The 26,055-nt window shown below is 41.1% G+C and overlaps 1 protein-coding gene and 1 non-coding gene across 3 annotated transcripts in view; one reads left to right on the top strand and one right to left on the bottom strand.

Moving 5' to 3' along the window:
* INPP4B (inositol polyphosphate-4-phosphatase type II B) overlaps window positions 1-26,055 on the top strand; it is a 975,417-nt gene that overhangs the window by 310,477 nt on the left and 638,885 nt on the right. The gene's annotated exons all lie outside the window — the stretch shown is intronic.
* On the bottom strand, window positions 25,338-25,481 carry LOC142444209 (small nucleolar RNA SNORA48). The gene has a single exon (XR_012783861.1). It is a non-coding gene; the product is annotated as a small nucleolar RNA SNORA48 (small nucleolar RNA).

A 26,055-nucleotide genomic window follows, 5' to 3' on the forward strand; every position in this document is an offset into this window, starting at 1 on the left:
CTAAACACACAACACACACACTTTAGCCTGGGATTTTCTCAAGAAAATCTTGAATTGCCCATCTAATTAAATGAGTAGATGCTTCAAACTCCTAATTATAGTTTTCAATAAATCTCTCATAATCATAAAAATGTTTTCTTATTTTGTGTCAACATAAAATACTCCAGACTCATCATATTTGCCCCCAGCCTAACCTCCACATCAGCTGTTTCTATAAGGAGCTGTCTTTTAGGGTGATGCCATTTAAAAATTAGAGACCAGACAGGAAGGCTAATTCATACTGGGGTATCACAATACATGGTCAATGCTAAATTCATACTGGGGTATCACAATACATGGTCAATGCTATTAAAATTTTCCAGATCTTAAAAAAGACAAGACAACACCAATAAGATGACCTTAGGGGACTAAGGAGCCGAGGATCGCTGTGGAGTATTGGTCATGTGCTGGGCTGCTGCTGGCAGGTACAGCACTTCAAAGCCATCAGTCATCATGGGGGACAGAGGGGGCTTTCTACTCTGTGAAGAGGTGCAGTCAGGAGCCCACAGGGCAGTTCCGCTGTGAGTCAGAATCGAAGCAATGGCAGCGAGTTTGGTTTTGAGAGTTTGAAGACAACAAACACAAAGTGTGATTTAGGATTGGTCCGGGCCCTAAAGGGATTCTAGAAAAATTAGAAAATAACTTGAATAGACTAAATGATATAATTTTATTAGGATTATAATATTGTCTTATACTTTTAATATTTGTTATAATCCTATACATTTTCATTTTCTGTCCTGGTCACATCAAAATATCATAATTTTATACATTATCATTGTTTTTGATGATCAACCCATTTTGATGATTTCAGATTTTCTGGGTTTCTTCAGTTGAACAAGGCATGCTAGAAGTTTGGGACAAGATTATTCTGAACAAAGTGAACATATACTTGGTGTGTTAATTCTACCATTCAAAAATTTCAAAAGAAGTCATTAGGTATACTGATAACAAAATTAAGTTCATATCCTTTTGTTGATATTTAGATGTTTTTTCTATTTTCTCATGTATCATTCAGTGTGAGGCTGTGCTGAACATTGATATTTACATTTTTTGACCATTTGAAAAATCTCCTTGGTGTACATTCCACGAATTATATATCATTTAGTCTATTAAAGTTATTTTCAAATATTTCTAGTATCCCTTTAGGCCCCAGACTAATCCAAAATCACATTTTATATTTGTTGTCTTCAACTTCTCAAACTCTCAAAATATTTTCTTATATAGTTATAAGCAATTTGTAGCTATGAAGAACTATGATATAGATCAGAGTTCAGAAAGCATATAGCCTGCTGGTCGAGTCTATCCATACCCGTTTGTTGACATTGTTTGTAGCTACGTTCAAGCTACACTGCAGAATGGGAGTTGAGTATTTGTAACAGAAGTGGTTTGACTCAAAATTCATACCCTGTTTATTGCATGGCACTTTGCAGAAAAGCTTGCCAACTCTGACGTGGACTGCTGATATGAAGCATGGTAATATTATCCAGCGAAAATGCCAAGTTAATACGATGTGTCTGATTTCAACAAGAGATCCTCTTTATGTAGAATTATCTATGGACAAACACTCAAACAAAAATGTGTTCACCAAGTGTATAAGTAATTACATATTTATCTTAATATTCTCTCCTGTAAATTTCTGCAGACCTTACATTTTCTCAAAAGGATTGTCTTTGAATTCTTTTTTTACATTTTTATGTCCAGGTAACTTCTGACTATACTCTGTATTTCTGCCCTCAAAAATCTAGGGAAACGTGACTGGCAATGGTCATGTGGCTTTCAATAGACCTATTTTTATTTTTAAATAGGATGACCATCCAATAGGATTTGAAAACATTCACAGAACTAAGTAATTAAAAGATAATGAAATTCTTCCACAAACGCCCGTATCAGTTTGCCTGGGACTATGAGGATTTATCTGCTTTACTGTAACCATTTCTATATCTTTCTTTTGATTCCATGGTTGTTTCTTCCCAGATCCTTAGCCACTCATATCTTCTACATGTTTTTAAATGGTGATAAACTTCAGACTCTATCCTTGGCCGTATTTCTTCTCACTCAATTTACTCTTCATTGGGGCTTTCTCTAACTCCCCATGTGAACTTTACCAAGGTATGTTGATGATTCTTAAATCTACCTTTGAAGCATCTGAAAGAAGATGTTATCTAGGTGCTATCCGTGACACTTCCCTTCTCCTCTGGTGACTTCCCCCCCCCTAATGCTTTCACACGTAGGTGCCTCATCCTCACCCTCAGAAAGAACCTGTGGGTTCTTTCTCTCCTTTCTGCTTCTTTTCCTGCATGCTTTCACTGTAACAAGAAAAGTCCGTGTTAAATACACTCCTGAAAGTAACAAACAGGCAGATCTTTCTGAATCTCTCTTCTAGCCCCCTTCTAAAGACCTGCCGTTGCCTGCAGCGACGTAACCTTGGACATTTTTATTAATAGCAGCAACTAATGATTTTGATGCTGACTAATGTTTGAGAGTGAAGCCTGGTGGCGTAGTGGGTTATGCATTGGACTACCGATAGCAAGATTTATATGTGCTGCTCCATGAGAGAAAGGTAAGGCTTTCTACTCCCCGGCTTTCTACTTAAAATAAAGCAAAACAAAAATGACAGTCTCAGAAACCCACAGGAGCAGCTCCACTCTGGATTATAGGGTTGCTATGGGTCAGAGTCAACTTGCTGGCAGTGAGTGAGTGAGAATATTTTTGAGATCTACTGGCCTAGAACCTGCGTACAGCCTAGGATTGTGGTAGATCGTGCAAAGCTTTCTGTGGTCTGCTCCTTACTAACGTCTTCAGTGTCATTTCATGCCTTTTCCTGATGAAAACTTTGAGTTCTATTAATCCAAGTGTGTTTTACTTCCTTGCTTTCTTAGATGTTGCTGTTATAACTTCATACCTTTACCATTCGTGTGCCTGGAATGTCTCTCCCACTTTTCCTGGCCTACTCGTAATAGAGTTCAAGTCTTCACTCCAGTATCTTTTGCCCTGGCCCTTCTTAGCACCCCCAGGCTAGATCAAGAGCTGAAACTTTATTCACCAAGAAGCTCCATACTTTGCAAACTCTTGGTTTAACAGACAAAGTGCAGGCAGTCCCCGGGTTACGGACATCTGTCTTGGAGACAAGGCTTGCTTGCCCTTTCATGCCATATAAATTTGTCCTCAATTTGAAAAGATGACACCAATTTCTACTGGAAGCAAACTCTTCATCACAGCCACCTTCACTTGCTACACATGCAACTTTTAATCACTGAAAATACATTGCGCCTTTTCATGCACTGAAAAGAAAAGGCTAACTAAGAACTATATGGACCTATTCTAATGATTACAAATTCCACTTAAGGACTCAGTGGCACAATTCAACAAGGATCTTGTTCACAATCCTGGGGCTGCCTATAGAGCCTGTATATGAGTCCAGCCCTCTCAATCACATTGCAGCTAAGCGTTGTCAGCACACCTGGCATATGTGAAAGAAGGACATAAAATATTGCTCAAAGATCATGTTGTTATGAGGTGCTTTCCAATTGGTTCCAACTTGCGGCAGCACTCTGCACAGCACCCTGAAAAACCTCCTGGTCCTGGGCCGGCCTTACCCTTGTTCTTATGGTTGAGCCATTGATTCCGTCACGGTGCCAATCCATCTTGTCTTAGAACCCCTTATTTAACAAAATATCAACATGTGCAGCTTTGTTGCTTGACATATTTGTAAGCAGGGTTTTCATCTCTCTCACCCCTACGTGAAAGTATCCTGTGTGCTTTGATTTACACCCTGTCAAAATGGCTGTGTGTGCATCTTTGAGGAACGCAAATTGAGTTCTTTGCAAATGGTGAGTTTGGAGAACAATATCAACCACATGAAAGGCAAGGTCAGAGCTGAAGCGTGGAGGAAGTACGATTCTAATAGCCTCTCACTAGTCTTCTCTTATAAATGATCCTTGTTTCACTCTGATTCAGACCATCCTATTGCCAAATGTTGCTGTTTATTTCCCACTTCTGCCACTTATTTCTTCCACAATTAACCTATTGTGGGGTACCCTTTTTGTCTGTTCATGGGAAATATAGATCAGAATGTGGCCTTTAGTAAATGAGCAAGTTCACAGTGAAACCAGCACCCGCAACTCTTAAGCCAACATCCTTGAATTTTGCCCTCATTTACAGCTTTACTCCAAACACTGACATCATCCAGGGTTCACTCTGTCGTGTCCGTTGACCTGTTTTCTTCTTGAAAGCAGAATTCATCTTTTTGTCAGCTAGAGAAGCTTTTTACTGCTAAGCAGAGTTTTATTACAAGGGCAGAGCCGCCTCAGGGCCACCCACTGGCCCCTTGATGGGTAAGGCGGTTGTTGCTTGGACTCTGTGCACCTGGTGGAAGCCCAGCAGTTTTTACTGGTGTCTGTGCTGTTCAATTCTGATAGCTATAGTCAGGTAGGTTTTGAAACTTTAACCACATTGACATTTAATTTCAGTTTCTCTTCAGGCCTCAGAAAGAAAAAAACCAGTATCTAATATTTGCCAATAACGTGAAAAGACAGGGGCATGGGAATTATTCAGTAGATTTTAGCGTTTCCTGCAATGAGACGACCCCTCTCCCTTTTTCTCCCTTATTGCCTCTCTAATTTTCCTCCTCATAGATTCTGAATTAAACTCTCAGCAATTCTTTTTTTCTTCTTCTTCCTTAAGCACAAGATGAGTTTTGTGTAAGTCTTTGGGAACTAGACAATCCTGTTTCCAAAAAGCAACAAGATTTCTGTCTTGTTCTGTAGGACACCAGGTCACGTATCTGCCAGGTTCCCCCTCTCACTGAAGCTTGGCATCCAATCCTGGTAATTCGGCTCAGAGGCAGAGGGAGAAAAAAGGCCTAGAATTTGCTTTGTGACCTCAGATATATGGAATATGGATGTGTGCTGCAAAGTTTAATACATATAGCTGCTACTTTTGATACAGTCTGGCTCATAGAGAGATGAGATTTAGCTGCTTGTAATGAGGATTTGATATGACTGGAAATTGAACAGAAGCATCTTTTTATCATAGGTGCTGAGCCTTATAGCAATCATTCAGTGGCAGCAGTTACTGTTTTTCACATTACTTTTCCACCAAGGCCTCTCAAAACCCTGCAATAATATCCGTGTCCTGGTTCAAGCAAATAATACTAAGTTTTCTTTTACATCCACATAAAGCAAAATAGCACATTAAAATTCCCTGTCCACTTAAAGATCCCTTTAAGATATTCTTTATGTTAATAACACATTTTTCTTGGTCAGAGTCTCCTGGGATTAAATCTTATTACCACAATCTCCCTATCCTGCATGACTCTTGGTGATAAAGTAGAGAAAGAAAGAGAGGGAGGAGACATCTAGAAATTATTTAGAAGCCTCAAACTCTATATAGAAACATTTCTGGGAGAAATCATTTTAAAACTCTGGATATGCATTTTCTTATGATGTACATAAAAGTAAATATTTTAGTCTTTATAGGTATTTAAAAGAAAGTGAATTTAAAAAATCTCAAATTGGGCATTTGAATCAAAATTATTCCATTTCTTCTCCATTCAACTTTACAAACTTGAGTAAGTCCTTTTACCTTCTGTTTTTCCATTTACAAATCAGGCATCTAATCACAAAAATAATTTTGTGAATTGATTTCTGTTCTCAAAGTATCTCCTCATCTCCTCTCAAGTTTCTAAACAGCACTGTATTTTATTCTTTCCCACCAGAGAATATATTAGAAGAACAAGAGAGTAGTTAATTTTATAACTTACATTTTGGTCATCCATTAAACCTGATATAAAAATAAATACATCTGAATATGATATTTAAATATATATGCTATTGGCTAAGTTAGCTTTTGACTTAAGTGAAAAAAGGACAATATTGTTATAAAATCATAGAAACTTTCATCAAACAAAATTTCCAAATGTGAAGCTATTGTTTCTTAAAATAGCCTCCAGCTAAGTCTATACACTGACAGCAGTGTTTCTTTGAGTCTCACTCCTCACCAAAGAAGTCTCCTCTTCTCAATTATGCACCACATCAAAATAGTAGTCTGGGCATTGTCAAGTAAATTTAGAATGGGTGGGGTAGGGTTTCCCAATGAAATTATTATTTTTAAATGAACTTTTTATTATTAAACCACTCACCAAGCACCCCCTGTACATCCCGCATTCTATCACACCCCACCTCCCTGAGTTCACTTGCCCATCTTAGGGAGCTCCATTCTCCCCTTCACCCAAGTTCATACCTCTCAGCCCTCTACTCTCTTGCAATATCTTCCCACCTTCACCCTCCCTCCCCTGGGAACACCCCAAATTAATTACCTATGGAATGCAAGGTGTTGTCCTGGTTTTTATCTTTATAGTAGTTTTCTCAACTGATATATTTTCTTTTGGGATTGACTAACCTCATTTTGCTTGGTTTCATCATTGTTTTCATGAGCATAGCATTCCATTTTGTAGACACGCCGGTTTTTTTTAACCATTCTGCTGGGCCTTTGGGCTGATTCAAGCTTGTTGGCTATAGTGGCCATTGCTGCATGAACACAGGAGTGCACACACTGCACACTGCACAACAGCTCTTCCTCCTTTAGGGCGCATACCCAGCAGAGGTATTGCTGGCTCATATGGAGTTTCTACTCCTAGTGCTTTCAGGTAGTGCCCTATCCCTTCTCCCAAGGGTACATATTTATAGACCCTCTAGAGTGTATGAAAGTTTAAATTTCACTGTACCCACTCCAACATTTGTTGTTTTCTGCGTTTTTTTTTAAATTGGAATGTCAATACCAGTATCCCATCATTTTGATTTGTACATCCCAGATATCTAATGCTTGTGAGCATGTTTGAATATGCTTATTAATCATTTGGGAGTCATTTTTTGTGAACTGCCTATTGACATACTTTACTCAATTTTTAATTGTATTATTTGTTTTTTTTCTTATGGAGGTATTGTGATTTTCTGTAGATCTTACAGATTGTCTGTTGTGTCATTGTGAAGATTATTTTTTCTCTCAAGAGACGAGTTCTCTTTTTACTCTTTTGATGAAGTTTTTTGATGCATATAAGTACTTTCTTTAGAGTAGATCTTAGTCATCTGTCTTGCCTTTTGTGTGTACTTCCTTCACTATATTTGCCCGTATGCTTATGTCCTACAATAGGTTGCCATTTTCTCATTGATGATCTTTATAGCTTTGGAGTTTATATTTAGCCCTGCAATCCATCTTGCATTCATTTTTGTACATGGAATGAAATATGGGGCCTCTATCAATCTGCAAATGGAGATCCAATGTTGCCAGCACCATTTGTTAAAGAGACTCTTTCCCATTTACTGCTTTTAGCCCTATGTCACAGATCAGTTTTCTGTAGGTGGAAGAATTTCTTTGGGGGATTTCTATTCTGTTCTATTGGTTTATGCACCTGTGATTTTACTGAGATGAGGCTGTTTTGACTAGCAGGATTCTGTTATAGATTTTTTTAAGTTAGGTCTCAATTTGCTCTTCATAAGGAATTCTTTGCTTAACCTAGGTCTCTTCCCTTTCCTTTCCATAAAATTATTAATTCATTTTTTTCTATTCACTTAAAGAATGCAGTTGGTATCTGGATCAGAATTGTATTATATTCATAGAGTATTTTAAGTCATAGTGACCTTTTAATAATGTTAAGCCTTGTATTTACGTGGGTCTCTTGGTGTTCTGTAATTTTCTTTGTACAAGTGTTTTGTTTCTCTGGCTTGATTTATTTCTAAGTATATTTCTTTTTGTCTGTCTTTTGTAAATGTTATTGTTTTCTTTATTTCTTTTTCCTTTGTCTTCATTAGTATACATGAATCTGATTGATTTTTGTGTTTTAATCTTGTATCTTGCCACATTGCCAAATCTTTTGACTCTTTCAAACATTTTATTTTTTGGTCATGTCTTCGGAGTTTTCTAAATATAAAATCATATCATATACAAATAGTAACAATTACCCATCTTCTTTGTCAATCTGGATCCTCTGATTTCTTTGTGTTGTATAATGGCTCTAAGACTTCTAGCACTGTGTTGAATAAGAGTGGTGATCAGAGGCATCCCCTTCTGGTTCCTGTTCTCAGGGAGAACAATTACAGCTTTCCCCCGCTCCATGAGACGTCAGCTGTTGGTTTTCCCATATATGGCCTTGACTGTTCAGGGATTTCCCTTCTATTCCTATTATTTTTGAGCATTTTTATCAGGAAAAGGTGTTGTTTTAGGTATTGACAAATGCTTTGGCTGTGTTGATTGATATGATCATGTCTTTCTTTTGCTTTATTTATATAGTGAATTCCATGGAATGTTTTTCTTATGAGCCATTCTTGTGTACCAGGTCTGAATCCCCCTTATTCATGGTGCATTGTTTTATTTTATTTTGATATGTTATTGGATTCTATATTATTGACCAGGATTTGTTGTGAATTTTGGGGTCTGTGTTCACAAGGGATATTTTCTGTGGTTTTCTATCTTTGTGGCATCTTTGCCTGGCTTCGGTATTAGGATTATCTTGCTTCCAAAAATGAATTCTGGAGTTTGCTCTCATTTTCTATATTCTGGAAGGATCTGTGTAGAACTGGTGTCAAATCTTCTCTGAATTATTTCTTCATAGCTAACTCTCATGGTGGTCCTGCGTCCCTCAAGAAAAATCTATCATTTACCTTTGGGAGGCACGCCCCCTGCCATCACCACCAAAAAAATAAAATTAAGTACTTACCATAATCTTCTGAGATGACTTCTCTGCCTTGAATTTAATGTCTTTGGGAAGCCACCGTTTTGATCGGATCTTTTTTGTTTCTTGGAGGGCACCCTGTGCAGCTAAGCCAATGTACTATTGAGAGAACTTGTCTGCAGTCATCCACATGCACACATGCGGTTTTGCATTTGTTTTTGAATAAGTTTATGCTTGTAGGGACTGGACTCTAGTAGCAATGCTTTTTCTACTTACCCTCATCTCTTCTATTCATGGGAAGTATGATTGTTAAAAATTCATAATGTTGATTTGCTATATCTTCCCTGGAGAAAAGTGGATGATATTAAAAGGGTCATTTAATGTTCACCAAAATGACAGGCAAGATTTTATCAACCTGTTTGAGACTGATATATATATATATATATATATATATATATATATATATATATATATATATATATATATATATATATAATCAATAGCATTATTTGTAAGCTTTCAGGATTAAGAAGTAGCTTAGCTCCCACAGACACAGCTGATTGCCTGTGTATACACTCTACACTCTCACAGCTGTAGACGAGCAAGGACGAGTGAGGCTTTCACTCTTGCTGGCCAATTCATGCTGGAGAGAGCCTGTGCCAAGAAGGTTTCTGCAGACATCTTTCAAATGATGGACTTTGTTGCAGAGACTTTTGCAGAGATAATGTCCAGAGGTATTGGAGAGATATTTCCCAGACACTTGGCACTTTGTAGTAAACTTAGTCAAGAAACCATCTTGCTTGCTAAAGCCCATGATGTGGGGTATGTTGCTGCCTTTGGCCCTCATGTAAACTCTGGCACCTGACAAACTTTCATAGAGTGAAGCGGTTATCTGGTCCTGTGTCATCTGCGTGGTCTTTGGGTTGTTTTCATGTGTTGTGGCCACCGTGTATTGTGAGACTCCGCTTCCATCCAGATTAGACAATATTCTGTTGTTGAACCTTAGAATTTTCATTGGCTAACTTTCAAAGGTAGATTGCTAGATCTTTCTTTCTAGTTTGTCTTAGTCAGAAAGTTCCACTAAAATTTATCTACCATGGGTACCCCTACTGGTACTTGGAAGATCCGTCACAGTGTCATAGCAACAAGCAAGCTAGCACAGTACTACAAACAGACAGGTGAGTCATAAAATTGGAGAGAAAGTACGTGCTTATTCCCTGCTGCTTATTTAGTGGAATGTTCTGAGACTTGATGGATCTCTAGTGTTACCAAGTTTACGTGCCCTTTAAGTGCCTGGATAAATCAGATGGGCAGAATTGCATCAGCTCAAGTATATGAGCTAATCTTTTCAATGTATAGTACAAGGAAGAAAATCAATAATCAAGAGAAAAATTCATGAAAAAAATTCTATTATCTTTCAATTCCATTCTTCCATGAACTTTTTAAACCTGCTCATACTCTTGACAGGATATTTAAGTTATACTTTCAGATGGTTAAACGTACTTTAATGTCCCCTCTAATGAAGTTCTCATCATAGTGGACTTGCTTCTTGAATCATCACAGGCATGCCTGTAAAGCACCAAAGTTATAATGTCAAATATCTGTAGAAGTGTGAGTGAGCTTCTAGAATGAAATCAAAATATTGATTGAAATGGATTCACTTGATTGCATTATTCACAAATCTGCTGTTTCAGTCAAACATTGCAAGTTACTTTTAAGAATACATTTTGCTAGCTTCTTCTTTTGAATAGTGTTACTCCTGATAAGAGGAACATGTTTTGATTTTAATCTTTGCTCTTCACGTGCGAGGCACACAATGGAAACTAATGTCAATATTTTCTCCTCAAGGCACAAAACAGGCAAAACAACCTACGATCACACACCCGCTGTCTGACAACACAGGCACTTCAACTTTAAATATATGTACAATCATTTCATCACCTGTTAGTCTAGATCCTTCTCGTTTGATCATTTTTACAGTCCAGTTTGTTTAGTGTCCCCTAAACATGCGCAGCAGCATAATAAACAAAGCTGTCTAGCCATTTACTTCTCAACAACTTCAAGAATCCATGCGCATTCATATCAAATGAAATAATTGTGCACGAGACATTACTCACATTCCCAACATCTGGTGTTCTTTCCCTTGGGACCACACAGAGATCGCCTTTTGCAGTCTCCTGGCACATGTGGGCAGGGCCCTGTGCCTCATTCCAGTGAATGAACTGTGAGAGGAATGAAACGCACCAATACTCTCCTACCACCAATGTGATCCTCCAGTAACTCTTCAACTGCCAAACAACCTACCTAAAATCCCACTTATGCCTAATGGAAAAGTTGAAGATGGTAAAGGACAAGTTCCATTTCCTCTGTAGAATCGGTTCTTGTGCACCTTCCAATAACACCCCAACCCCACTGCCCTCAAGTGGATATTGACTCAGAGCAATGGAATAGGACAGAGTAGAACTGCCGTAGGGTTTCTAAAGCTGTAAATCTGTAAGGGAGCAGACTGCGTCATCTTTCTCCCATGGAGTAGCTGATGACGTACAATTGCCAACTATGGGGTTAACAGCTAACACCCTTATGCTTAAGTCACATGTATACCCCAAGGGTATACCCCCAGGGTATCTCCAGTGACAACTATGGGATGTATTCTAAGAAGAAATCATTCGTGCATTAATTTACTTAGAGTTCTCAGTGAATTTCTTAACATCAGCACACCCTAAAGTGAATAATATGTATGCATAAAATTTGCTTGTCTTTTGGCCTCATATTTAGGTATATTAATGTGTTAGTCTGGGTTGACTAGAGAAACAAATTCATAGACACTCATATGTGTATCAGAAAGAGCTTTATGTACAAGAGCAGTTGAACACTGAGAAAAATCCCAGCCCAGTTCAGATCGGGTCCATAAGTCCAATATTAGCCCATATGTCCAATACCAATCTATAAAGTCCTCTTCAGACTCACAAAACACATGCAAGGATGTGGAATTCAGGAAGATCACAGGCCAGGGGGTGGAAGGTCTTGTGGATCCAGTGGCAGTGTAAACATCTCAACACTGGCAGGGGTCTCCACGTGGTTCCTCCAGCTCCAGAACTCTAGAGTAGCTCCATGTGTCTTTTCAGTAGAGAGTCTCCAAGGGAGCAAGCCTGTGTCTCGCCTCCAGCGAGCTATTTATCTCCTTAGCGCATCTCATCAACCTACGACCTGATTGACAGGTTAGACTCTACCACCTTCGCTCTGAATCCTCAAATTGACACCAGATCATGTAACTACCACGGTTAATAATAATAACACTGTTCTGAAAACACTATTTACTCCTGAATTTTGTCTTTTGATTTTCCCTACTTTGTGCTGCCAACACCAAGTTGTGAATCATGTCTTCATTGGAATGGGGCAATGAGCTGCAGAACATCACTACACAAGGAAGGGAGTGTAGGGCACATAAATTCTGTGAAAAAAGAGAGAAAAAAGGACTTGATGCAAAGGGTTTAAGTGGAGAGCAAATGCTTTGAAAATGATGAGGGCAAAGAATGCTTTATACAATTGATGTATGTATGGATTGTGATAAGAGTTGTATGAGTCCCTAATAAAATATTTTAAAAATAAATAATTCTGTGGAACTAGAGCAGGGGTCAGCAAGCTGTGGGCATATATGGCTCTGAAGGAAAATTGAAACATTTTAGAGAATGTTATTCAGATCATCGTGATTTCATTTGCTTGTAAAAATAACCTTATGGGACTCAAATTATTTTAAAATTGTTATGAGGGACAGGATTGGCTCTTGCATCTGAAAAAGGTTGCTGACTCCTGGTCTAGAGGACAAAGCAGAGTCAGTGTGGATATGAAGCCACACTATATAAAATTCATGAGTGATTCTAGTACCTATTTGTGGATAAGAATTTGGGCAAGATTTTGGAGAGGATATATAATTCATGATTCTCTGCTCCAATTCTGTGGCCTCTGCCAGTTGTTTGAGCTCAGCCAAAAGGAAACAGGTTAAATACAAATTCAGAGTTAAAACTGGGACCACTTGTCCAGGCTTGGAATGAACAAGAGCATTTTTCTGCATTGACACCAGAGGTGTGGGTCAAGAGCCTTTGGATGCAGAGGGGCTGGTCAGTAAGGTAAGAAACCTTGCCCCAGGCTTCGAATCCAGAGCTTAGAAACAGGATTGGCTGCTGTTAGATACTTGTTTTTGAGGTGTGAGTTCTTTATGGTTCTGGAGATGGAACCAAAAACTAGAAAGGGAAGTGGAAGGCCTGAACCCAAAGAAGAAACTCCCCCCTGAACAGATATTACAGATCTGAGCAGTGGACACCATTCAGCTTTGAGGGGCCTGCATTTGAGGCCTTAATTCCATTTTACATGGAATATTGTTGTTCCTTCTTGTTCATCGTGCTTGGATTAGCAATCAATGCCCATGAGAGTGGCAATCAAGGCTCAAACAGCCTGTTGCATTGACATATCTGCTGCACATGACCTCTTTGGGTTATTGAAAAGCAAGGAGGAGACGTTGAGGACTAGGGTTCCCCTGACCCCAGCAGTGATATTTTCAATCACCAATATACTTTGGATACATTATCAGGGGAGACCAGTGTCTGGAGAAGAATGTGCCTGGTAAAGTAGAGGGGCAGCAACCAAAAAGGAAGGTCCCCTAGGAAATGAATTGGCACAATGGCTTCATCGATGGGGTTAGACACAAAGGTGGTTTGGAGGATGGCACTGGACTAGGCAGTGTTTCTTTCAGTTGTACATAGAGTTGCTATGAGTCAGAACTGAAGAGATGGTACTTAACGACACCATTGTTGTTGCTTTTAAGTGCTTGTGCAATATTTTGAGCCACGATACCAAGTAATCATGTTAAGGGTATTCCTCTTTTTCACGGATTTCCCGCCCAGCAAACATGATTTCCTTCTCCAGGAACTGGTCTCTCCTGACAACATGGCCAAAGTATATGAAATAAAATCTTGTCATCCTTACTTTTAAGGAACACCCTGGCCGTACTTTCTCCAAGACAGATCTGTTAGTTCTGGTAGGCCATGATACATGCAATGTTCTTCTCCAACATCAGAATTCAAATGCATCAGATTTTCTCCAGTCTTATATGTTGATGTGACATATAAGCCATGTTGCTTCTGTCTTAAAGTTCATCACAGATAGTCCATATTCTCATCTCTGCGATCTGTATAAGGGTTCTTCACAACTTTGGGATGAGTGTTGGCCATAACCACACTGGAACAGATTTCATAAAGACGGGTAGAAGCACACCCAGAAAGGATGGCTGTAATCCTGTGTGCATTCCCCGATTCTGCCACAGCTTTGCGTGTGGCCTCTCTGGTCTGCTTCATCTTCTGTGGAGACCATATTGTCTTTGTGTTTGTGGGAGGTTTGGACCAGAGACCGTCAAGGCCTTGATGTCTCTTCGGTTCTCTGAAGGAATTCTCTGCGGTGAGTCTGAGGCTTACAGCAGTTCCATTTCTGGGGATTAAAGGAGCTTTAAGACACTCTTCCTCATCTGTGTGGATCTTAACATCTGATCCCAGATTCAGCTCAAACTTTGATCCATTCTTTTTTCCCTTCTCTCAAAAGCCCCTTCACAAAACTCATGTCAGCAGCCCGACTTTGGAAAGCTGCCAGCCTTCCTTCTGGCGATGTCAGCAGTTGGGAGTCGTTCTAAAGATGCTCCCCCTGGCAGCCTCTTTGAACGGTCTCATCTGGGGCGCAGCTGTGTACAAAGTTGACCAGGGCTATGATGGTAGAGGCTGGCTGCTGGCCCCTGGGGTCACAGCAGGGCAGTTTGGAGTTGCAGCTTTGTGCTCCATCACTTCCAAGGCATCCGAAACAAGGGGAGGAAAATCCCTTTGCAGGCACTCTGTCTCCTAGTCTCCCGTTTGAGTATAAGAGGAGGTCGGGGCTCTACTGGCCCCTGCCTGTTTGATCCTCTGCTGAGCACGAGGTTTCTGTCTCAGAGAGACCGAATCATAATATGCAATTTAACAAGATCCACAGGTACTTCTTCTAGTTCCTTGGTTGATTTCTATCTATTTTTAAGGGTCTTATAAAAATGTAGATTCTGAAACAGTAGATCTGAAGTAGAAAGGTAAATTCTCAGCAGGGGGTCAAGCCAGACCAAACCGGCTTGAAGACCTGTCAGAGACAGTACAGGTTTGGTAGCCATCCGGGTAAGTGATAAAAATTGCCAGAGGTACGTATGTCCTCCTGCAATTTGTGCATCTCCTTCAGGCCCTTAACCCTCCTGCTGTCACTGCCAAGCGCCTCATTCTGCCTCCAAACGGAAATAACGCTGTCTTAGCTGATGTAAAACATTTCCTACACCTCAGCAAGAAAGCTCCCACATGCATCCCGCCCTCCTTTCAAAGTTAACTGATTGCAGACTGAACTAGTGGTCCCCACCCCACCCCCAGTGAACGTGGCCGCCTGTCCTTCTGAAGTGACCCCATTCTGGCCGGTGGCGCCCACTTTTTAAGCTCTGCTTCCATTTGTGCTTCTCCCCTCCTCCGCCGCGTATGCCAGTTTAAATATTGCATTCTCTCGGCTCTTCCCTCGACGAACGCCAAAGTTTGCATTTTCTTCTCATTCAGTCATCATCACCCCATTCCAGGTTCTCCTTAGAGAGTAATTGTCATATTTCTCCACCTACGAGAACATGCAAATTGAACACAGGTCTGGAGTCAGGGGCCACAGCCCAGTGACCAAAGGATGATGGGGTTTCTCATCCACACCAGGAGGGGCAGTACAGGCAATGGTTGCTTGGGCCGGAGAAATGTCTTAGTCTTGTTGTTAAGGAAAGAGAACGTCCAGGGTCGTACTTGGTGACAGTCCTCCCAGGAGACTGAAGACCAGGCTTCTGATGGTAGTTCTGCGACTTCTGTTGTAAGAGAATCAAACTCGGGCCCACAGCTTCTTTACTTACCAAGGAGGAAGTATCAATTCATTCCAACTCTATAATTCTACCTCTGAGTCCACTAATAACGAAGAACTCCCCTTTCTCGCTGAATAGGAAAAAATAAATAGGTGCACTTTCCGACAGTAGGGAGAAAAGAGGATTTAAAAATTTATTCTAAAAATGCTTTCCAATGCATCTTCCATCTAATTAAGTTGACTCCCGAGACTGTAGAAACCAACCGTAAACTAGTCATTTCCTGCTCTTTTGTGTCCGATAAATACATGAAATAGACTGCATTGTATTTGAGTATCACAGCTCCTCCCTCATTAACATCATTCAGGTGTTCCCTTCCATCCCAACCCTCCAGCTGCTATCTCTATGAATCTCCCTCCTGGCTCTCACCTGGACTTCTGAACTGGCTTTCTAAGTATGCTGTCGCTGTCTGGGTCACAGCCTTCTCCAGCTCCACTTTGCCCTTCGCGGAGTACTGGAGTGTCCTGCACAATCGCTGTGAGTTCAAAACCCATGTCATCCTTCTGAGGGCTCCGGGAAGCTCCCAGTCTTTAATTTTCATCTTCTTCTCGAAGCTTCCCCTTCGGCTTGGTATGGTTGATAGCCATGCAGAAGCTTAATGTTTGGATTCCTTCCTGCATCTCATTTTTAATTTTTCCCAGATTGGCTTTGCTGGATTCTCCTTAACTGTAAATAGTGCTGCCTGGGGGCTAGTCATCCATCCAGACTCTGAGCTCACCTCCTCTCCCAGGTCCTTTTTACCCAACCATATATACAGTTGATATCCAGAGGGAGATGAAAAATCCCAGGTAAAGGAAGAGAGGGAAAAGCTTTACAGGTAGAGTCACATCAGCTCAGTGGCAGAAAAGAGAACAATACATTTAAGATATTGTTAAAAAAAAAAAAGATCATGAGCTTTGGTTGCAAATATGTTTTCATCATGGCTCAGGATGTATACAGTTAAAAAATGGATTCTAACACACAACAATATTTATTCTAATGTTTTCCATTTTATTTGGATTTGATCTGTACCACCATTAGGGATTTAGAAAACAGAAACACATTGTTTTCAGATTCAAAATTGATAGGACATGGAGGGTGAGGGGTAATTTGTTTCATGATGAGGCTGGTAAAGCAAGCAAAACCAAATCTTGTGATGTCTTCATAGCTGGTTCAGGTATCCTCTCATCCCAAGAGCTACTGAAAGCCACAAAAGAAAAGGTTTCAGTGGAGGAAACTTGGAAAGTGTGGCATGTTTTCCTTAAATGTTCTGGATCATGGCAAATTTCACTGATTTGAGGAGGTTAAGGGTTGATTTGTGGGATCAGTTGGAAACTAATTTCATTGTCTGAAGTGAAAGTTGGTTTCCATTGGATTAGGGAGTTGAGAGATGAAGAAGTGGACACTTAGAACTTATTATTGGACAAAGTGTATACGACTTGATGTGAAAGTGGCTCTAGAGTATACGTGAGCAGGAGTGTTCAAGAATAGCTCTGGATTCTTAGTTAGTCAGATTAGACAGGGAAATGGAGAAGGAAATAAAATCAGGTGGAAGCTGTGTCTTAATTCTCTCCTGAAGTGATCCCCAAAACAGGTTAAAGAGAAAGAAGTTTATTTGAGACTTGATTCCAGGCAAGAGCAGCAGAGAAATGATGGAGTTGTGACAGAGATTAGAAAGCTAGCCATTGAAGGTGTTTTGTTAAGCAATGCATGCTTTGTTAAGCAATGTACTACTCTGATCTATAGGGGATCTGCCTGTTGGGAAGCTCTGGAAGCCAGCAGGGAACCTGTGCCCAGCCCCTGTCAGGTATTAGTTGACTGATGTTATTGTTAACCATTGTCCAGTCAATTCCAGTTTATGGTGATTCCATGCATGGCAGAGTAGAAATGCTGCACAGGATTTTCTTGGCTGCAATGCTAATGGGAGCCAATCACCAAGTCTTTTATTCCATGGCACCTCTAGGTAGGTCCAAGTCAACGACCTTTAGTACAGCATGTATGGCACCCAAAGGCCTTCATTAGTTGACTAACCCCCGCCCCCAACCAAAACCCACTGTTGTCAAGTCAGTTCCTATGTAATATCTCAGCGGGCAGAACAAGACTGTCCCCTGGAGTTTCCAAGACCATGATATTTTTGGGGGGAGCACTTTGGCTAATGGATTCTAACTACTGACCTATAATTTAGCACCCAGGTGCTTAATCGCTGTGCCAGCAGAGCTCCTATTAGTTGGCCATAAGTCATCCATTTTGAACTGTCACCTGGGTAAGCAGATTGGACTGTAATGGTGAGAGAGCACTCTTAGGTAAATGGATGCAAATGTTGTCAGATGCAAGTTGGGGTGTAAATGGAAATAATCAACCGTGGGATGATACGGAGCATTCAGCCACACGGTGTTTTGTGAAGACAGACACACCCGTCTTGAGGTTAACTTTAGATCAACTACATGTAGTTCCTTTTAGACATAAAAATAGAGATGTCAGCCAGGCAGTTGGATAGATGAGTATAGATTTCAGAAAGACGGAATTGGGGGTCATCTAAGTAGAGGTGATGATCAGAGCAATTGTTGGCATTGCCTATCAATATCCACTATAGATTGAGAAAAGAGAAGAGCTGATTATTTAGCTGCATGACTTTGAATGAAGAACTTACCTTCTCTCCATCTCAGTTCCTTCATCTCTAGTTTATCTATGGCGTTTCTCATGGAGTTTCTATGAATGAGCACATGGCAAAATGTTTAAGAAGTCAAATGACATGTCGCTTTTGTCACACGTGCTGCTAAAGCCCCCTTGAAGTATTGTACAGCTGGTGTGTCTTTTTGAAGATTAGTGTGTCTGACCCAAGCATGGTGTTTTGATTGACCTCCTATGCATTTGAAATATGGGTGAGGAATATTGAAACTGCATGGACTGCCAAAGGAAGCACAAGGTCTGTCTTAGAAGGACAGCCAGCATGCTCCTTAGAGGTAAGACTTTGTCCATTGAACTTTCGACATGCTATCAGGAGAAACCAGTTCCTGGAGAAGGACATCGTGTTTGGTAAAGTGGAGGGATTGAGAAAAAAGAGGAAGGCCCCTGACCAGAGATAGATGGACACTATGGCTACAACAATGAGCTTAATAGAAAAAACAACAGAGGATCCTATAAGACAGGCATAGGGTCACTATGAGTCACAACTGACCCAATAGCATCTAACAGTAGCAACAACCCTGGTTCAAAAGGTTGATCAATCACCAGGCTCCTTTAGCAACCCAAGTTCTCTGGGACTCTGTCTCCATGGTAGCAGGAACCATATGACATAGCGTCAACGCTGATTCATGATGACTCCATATGTCGGAGTAGAACTGTGTTTCATGGGGCTTTCAATGACTAACTGTTTCAGAAGAAGGCCACTGGGTCTTTTTCTTAAGTACCTCTGGTAATACTTGAACCTCCACCTTCTCTATTAGAAGCTGTGTTCATTGAGTGCACTGCCAACGTACCAAAAAGTACTTTTATTTACCTTTCAAAAGCAAAAACAAAAATAAAAACACAATCATTGCAAGCCTCAAGAAATTCGATATACAATGAGAATAATTTTGAAAATAAATGCGAGGCTCCTCTATTGTGTGTTTTACGTGGGATATTCAGCTTGCACACCAAGTGTGGACCCCAGACCAGCGTCTCAGTCGTACTGGAACCCTGGCTGGACATGCAGAATCTCAATTCCCTCCCCAGACCAACTGAACCAGATCTGGCGCCCTAACAAGATTCCCAGGTGACTCACATGCACATTAAAAATTGAAGAAGCGAAATGAGCTTTTACAAGCTCATAGAGCATCATCTGTTTGCACCTGGTTGTCAGCCACAAATATTCGCTCTTCAAGAGTCCCTTTGCCAAATTCTGTAGAAATGATTTCAGAGCTTTTCCCACAACATTCCTGGGGCCGGGTCAATATTGAATGCATTCTATTCAGTTGGTACTTCGTAAATTCTACTCCTCAGAAGTAGGCAGCCACCACTTAATAGTCATGTGCTCCTGGTTCAAACCAGGCAATCATTTTAACAAGGTGCAGCTGTGTATTCCAACAGAGTTCAAATGAAGACGAAGAGATCCTCCAATAAAAGTGCTTTGTCAGGAAGGTTATACCCATATGTGATTTACATCTTCTTGGCCATCAATCGCTGTGAGCATCCGTCTCCACTGAGTTGGTGTGCTGTATGCATCAGTTTGCCCATCTTTGCAAGCTGCTGCGGTTACACTCTGTGTCAACACAGATAGGGAGCTCAACGCTTCCCTGGCCCTCTAGCAAAGCAAACAGGAGCATGCCCACAAGACCTGTGTGTATATAACAGATTAGCAGAGGTTCAGGCATATGGAAGAGACCTTCATTATGGAAATGCACACAGTGTAATAGTGCAATATTAGCCAGTCATTATCTTAAAATACCCCCCTGGGCATTTTAACTGCTTATATCCAGCCTCCGGCTCTCTCTCTCTCCATCTTCCCCTCTTTCCTCCCTCTCATGTTTTTGTCATCTCCAAGGAAATCATAAAAGGAAAAGAAAGCAAACAGAAACACTAGAGCTTTCCATTTGGAAATGCAGGGTAACTTTGTTTTTAGACAGGATCCCTGGTGGTGCCATGGTTATGCCTTAGACTGCGATCTGCCTGGCCAGCACTGTGAGGCTACCAGCAGCTGTGCAGGAGAGACGGGGCTTTCTATGCCATAAATAGTCTCTGAACGGACAGGGGGTCTCCGTGAGTCAGCATGGAATCGGTGCCCACCAGAGGTCATAGGCAGGATTCTTTGTACACCCAGAGCCTGTTGGCACTTTAAAATGACTGCTGGCAGTTTATGTCAGCAGGGAGTAAATACTCAGTTCCACTTGGAATGCACATGGGGGACCAAGAGCTTGTCCCAGAAGTGAGACACTACCAAGAAGGGGATGTGTGCTCGCAGAGTAGCCCTGTGACCTTCTTTTGCCTTTGCATTTCTCTCCATCTTTTTTAGTGATTGGTTGGAGTATTGACTCTTATTGCCATCGATGAGTCAGTGCTGACTAAGAGCTACTCTACAGGCCGGGGGAGAGCTGCTGCTGCGGTTTTACGAGGCTGTGACTCTCTATGGGAGTTGAAAGCCTCACCTTTCTCCTGCAGAACATCTGCTGGCTTCCAACTGCTGACTTTGTGGTTAACAGCCAACGAGTAGCCATTCCACCGGCAGGGCTCTTCAGAGAACTGACCAGTTTGATTTTCAGGACCTAAGATGGGTCAAGCAAGCAACCCCAGTGGCACAGTGTGTTAAGTGTTGGACTTGTAACCACAATCTTGTTAGAAGTTTAAGCCTAACAGTATGTCACTCTGCGAGAGGAAGATGAGGCCTTTCCATCCTGCAATGATTTCCTGTGTTCAAAACCCCAGGGAATAATTATAACTTGCCTTAGATGCTCACTCAAGGTCATATTTGAAAGTACCATGAAAAAAGATCAAACATCTGTCTTGGAAGATGCAAGGCCAGAGTGCTTCTTAGAGGCCAGGATGGCAAGACAAGACTCTATCTCACATACTTTGGACATGTTAGGAGAGACCAGTCCCAGGAAAAGATATTGTAGTTGCTAAATCATAAGGGCTATACAAAAGAGGCAGGCCTTCAGGGGCGGAGTGACATGGTGGCTGCAACAATGGGCTCAAGTATGGGCACAGTTGTGAGGATGGTGCAGGACCAGGCAGTGTTCGGTTCTGTTGTTGGTAGGGTCCTTATAGGTCAGGTCAGACTCCATGGCACCTAGCAATGACACGGGCAGCAACAAAAGGTCACGATGCATTGTTGTTGACTGGATTGTATGGAGTTTGATTTTCAGTTGACTAGGGACCAAGCATCCTCTTCAGTGGTTGATGTACATTAAGTCCTGTACTCTTAGCTCTCTTAGCCATGTAAGTATCACGATTGCCATTTTTTACTCGAAGAGGCTAGAATTATGAAATTGAAGCATGTTATAGACACAATCAAACCAGATAAAGCACGTAATTTATTTACATCTCGGTCTCCCCTGGGAACCTGTAGGCTGCTGTGGAAATAAAGGGTACCTTGTTTCATTTTGTGGCCCTGAAGTTCTGGGTGTTCTAGCATACTGCAGGGCCTCGGAAATTGTTTGGATTGAGCGAACACTTCAAAGCAGCTGGGATAAAAGGAAAACCTAGTTTCTTGGCAGTACAAAAAAAACCCCTACATATTTTAATAGTGCAATTGCAAGATCAAGAGGTAGCAGATAAAAAAAAAAAAAGAACAGAAACTTGAAAAGAAATTCTATTCTGGGTAAGTTCCCTTATCTCAGAGAAGTTTAGCTCTCCTGCCTCAAAGAGATGAACATAGCGGAGAAGGTACGCTGCCCTTTTGAGCCACTCCTGCGCCAAGATAGATTACGAACACCCCGGTTTGCTCAGTTTGCATCCACAGACCTTAGTTATGCATCACACAGCATGAATCACCCTGCCTGCGCCTACAGAGAGTCCCAATTTGTCTTCCAGACCTGGACAGCAAAGCACCCTTTCCCACTGGCACAGCCGACTCTCCTCTGCCCACTCCATAGAGTCATTTTCCTGACTGAGAATTTAATAACCTGACCTATGACCACCACTTACAGTACAGGGCTCGAATACTTGATCGGCTTTAATCAGGAGCAGTGGCCTTACCACTGTGTTACTTTGTGCCGGGCATTTACCCCATGGGGCTCCAGTCAGCTCATTTTAAAAAAATATGATTTTTTCCACCCCTGAAGGTGGACATTCACCATCCTTCTAAAACAAGTTCAATTTTTTTGCATTTTATTAGGGGCTCATACAACTCTTATCACAATCCATACATATACATACATCAATTGTATAAAACACATCCGTACATTCTTTGCCCTAATCATTTTCAAAGCATTTGCTCTCCACTTAAGCCCTTTGCATCAGGTCCTCTTTTTTTTCCCCTTCCTCCCAACTCTCCTCCCTCATGAGCCCTTGATAATTTATAGATTGCTATTTTGTCATATCTTGCCCTATCCAGAGTCTCCCTTCCCCCCCTTCTCTGCCGTCCATCTCCCAGGGAGGAGGTCACATGTGGATCCTTGTAATCAGTTCCCCCTTTCCAACCCACTCACCCTCCACTCTCCCAGCATCGCCCCTCACACCCCTGGTCCTGAAGGTATCATCCACCCTGGATTCCCTGTGCCTCCAGCCCCCATATGTACCAGTGTACAACCTCTGCCCTATCCAGTCCTGCAAAATAAGTTCAATTTGAAGCATGATTTTAGTATGTCCTTTCCCCTTGTGTGAGTCAAGATATACTAGAGAAGCAAATCCATAGACACGTGCATATAAGAAAGAGGTTTGTATATAAAAGCAGTTGAATATTTGAGAAAACATTCCATCCCAGTCCAGATTAAGTTCATAAATCCTATATTAGCCCACATGTCTGATATCAATCTATAAAGTCCTCTTCAAACTCACACAACATATGCAATGATGCCAAATGCAGGAAGATCCCAGGCCAGTGGGTGCAAAGTCTTGTAGATCCAGCGGTGGTGGAAGCATCTCAGCTCTGGCATGGGTCTCCACATGGCTTCTCCAGTTCCCAGGACTTGGGGCCTATCAGCATAGTGTCATCTGTCTTATCAATAGAGCGTCGCTCAGGGAGTGAGCCAAGAGAGAGAGTGTCTCCCATCTGCAAGGAAGAATTGCAAGAGTTCCCAGAATCCTCAGGAGAAGGTCATGCCCACACAGAGGCCTTATTGGCTATATTCTGATTGACAGACTAGACTCCACCCCTACACTCTTAATCCTCAAATTGACACAATTATGTAGCTGCCACACTACTACCCAGGAATTTTTCCTTATTTGTCTTTTGACTCAGAAACCAATGAATGTATACAACTAACACCGCACTTACCTGGAATTTAATGGTTCCAAACTGTTAGAGCAGATGAGACAAATTCAAGAAATTATTTTTACCAGGAAGTGAGCAATTAAGACATAGGCCTCTTGCATTACTTGTGTAAATCAGCCTAACCCTACTTTTGATTTCTAATCAATTTTGACTGCTAGTAGTCCACAGGACTGAGTAGAAATGACCCGAAGAGTTTGCATAACTATAAATCTCTATGGAAACAGACCGGCACATATTTCTCCACAGAGTGCCTGATGGGTTTGGGTTAATAGTCTGGTGAATAAAACCAAAAATGCCACCAGAGCTCCTTCCATGTATTATAAACCTCAATCCCATGGCCATTGAGATAATTCCAACTCACAGGAATCCTAGATTAGGTTTCTGAGATGGGAAATCTTTCCAAGAACAAATAACTTCCTCTTTTATCCATGGAGTGGTTCCTGGGTTTGAACTGCCGACCTTGTGGTTGTCAGTGTAAAGTTCACATTATGGTCAAGGCCTGAAACACACACAGTTTCAGGCCTTGACCATAATGTGACGATTGCAGTAAAGCGACACATAGGACTTCTTTTGATTTGTTTACTGCTGCATCTAAAAGTTTGTTTCTACTTTAGTCTGTTCAATAAGCAGGAACAGTATGAAAAAGTTTGAAATATACAAGAATTACCAAAATGCGACAGTCAAAAACTGAGCAAATGCTACTGGGAAAATGGTACCAGGTGACTTACTGGTTTCACCTTCAATTAAAAAAAATACAACCACAGCAACAACTACCAACACCCCCTCCCCCATAGTATCTGCAAAGCATGGTAACTTGAAGTGCAATAATGGAAACATGTCTATGTTCAATATATAACCATCCTAGAATGAGGTTCAGGTGAGCATCAACATCTTAGTGCACCCAGACCACCTCCCATTGCTTCCACCTTCCAGTAGTCCTTTCTGGGATTTTTGCTTTTTTCCACCTCTTTGTCCCTTCAACAGTGTATCTTTGGCATCAATGTTTTATTAATGTCCCAGGTTATCTTAATTTTTCTAAGTGTGACCTGTATGCTCCCCTGTACCTGACTTCCTGTCATTCTCGGATCATGGGCTTCATGTGCCCTGTTGTGATGCCAGAAAACAAACAAATAAACATCCCTTGTTGTCAGGGTGCACAATTAAGGGAGAAGGTGGTTTCACCAACCATACTGAGGAAAGAAATCATAGGATATCATCAAGTAGCACAGAGAGAGGAAAAAAATCTTTTAAATGAAGGCGAAAGAACTAAAGGAAAGGCTAAGTCGTGGGGGCGTGCAATACGTGGGTAATGGAATAGACTGGATACGTTTAGCAGACATGAAGTCAGTCATTGTTTACAGTTACCTGAGGTTGTGTTGGCTCTTATCTCACGGGAGCCCGTGTACAGTGGAATGAAACTACACAATCCAGTCATTCGTAATTTTCCATTGGAAAGTATTTCGAAGTAGAGCACTAGACCTTTCTTCTTAGCCTAATTTCAGTCTCGAAGCTTCACTGAACCCTCCCCAGCATCATACCAACCCACAAATGTCCACTGATGGATGGGTGGTGACTGGTGATGAGTTGTATTGTGTGAACAATGAACTTGGGTTTCTTGCATAGAAGACAGGAATTCCAGCTAGGAACTTTCCCTGCCATTTTACATTGACTCCCTTAGTGAAATCCTGTTATTCCTCTTTTGACATTTGGGCCCTCATCAATAATTAAGATGGCTGCACAAGAACTCCTGTTTAATTCTAACAGTCTCTAAATCTTCTTTTTTTCCCTACCCCACAATTTAATGCGCCCTAGGCATGAAACAGCTCTGGCCACGATCTAGGCATCAAGCTAGGATGAACAAAGGGCTGCCAGTCTGCTCTGCCCCTGACTGATAGAAGAGCACCACCACCAATCAGGTGTCTCTTTGCCCATAGCCAGGGGTTAACAGTCTCATATCTAAGGGTAAAAGAGAATGTACATTTCTGAGGATCTCGCAACACAGTATAATAATTAATAGCCATAAGGATAGCACTGGGCCATCAAGGAAAATTGCCTTATGCCCTATGTACTTTTAAGGAAAACCTCATAAAGCTTAACACAGTTTTAAAAGATTTTCTGTCAGAATGGTAAATGAAAAAATTACATACTGTCTTTGGTACTTAAAAGGTATCCTCGCTGTTATTCTGAAAACATGCCATTGGGGATGAGTCACACCTCAAGAATTCTGTAGTATGGTGCTTTGCTAGTTTATCAAAATCACAGCTGCAAACTAGTAATTTATTAATATTAGAAAGATTTTTCAAAATAAGAAATTCATATGGATTGTTGTGGCAGCAATTCCGTGCTCTCCACTAGTAGGTTTAAAGTTTTAATATTTCAGCTTCATGTTATGTTGTTTTTCCTCCATTAAGGCAAGGGCACCTGAGTTAGCCTACTCTTTTACTACTTTAACATAAGATTTATCTTTCAAGAAATTGTGTATGTTTTCCTTTGATAACCTCACTGCTCCAGTTTGGA

The sequence above is a fragment of the Tenrec ecaudatus genome, chromosome 3 (assembly GCF_050624435.1).
Source record: "Tenrec ecaudatus isolate mTenEca1 chromosome 3, mTenEca1.hap1, whole genome shotgun sequence".
NCBI classification, from domain to species: Eukaryota; Metazoa; Chordata; class Mammalia; order Afrosoricida; family Tenrecidae; genus Tenrec; species Tenrec ecaudatus.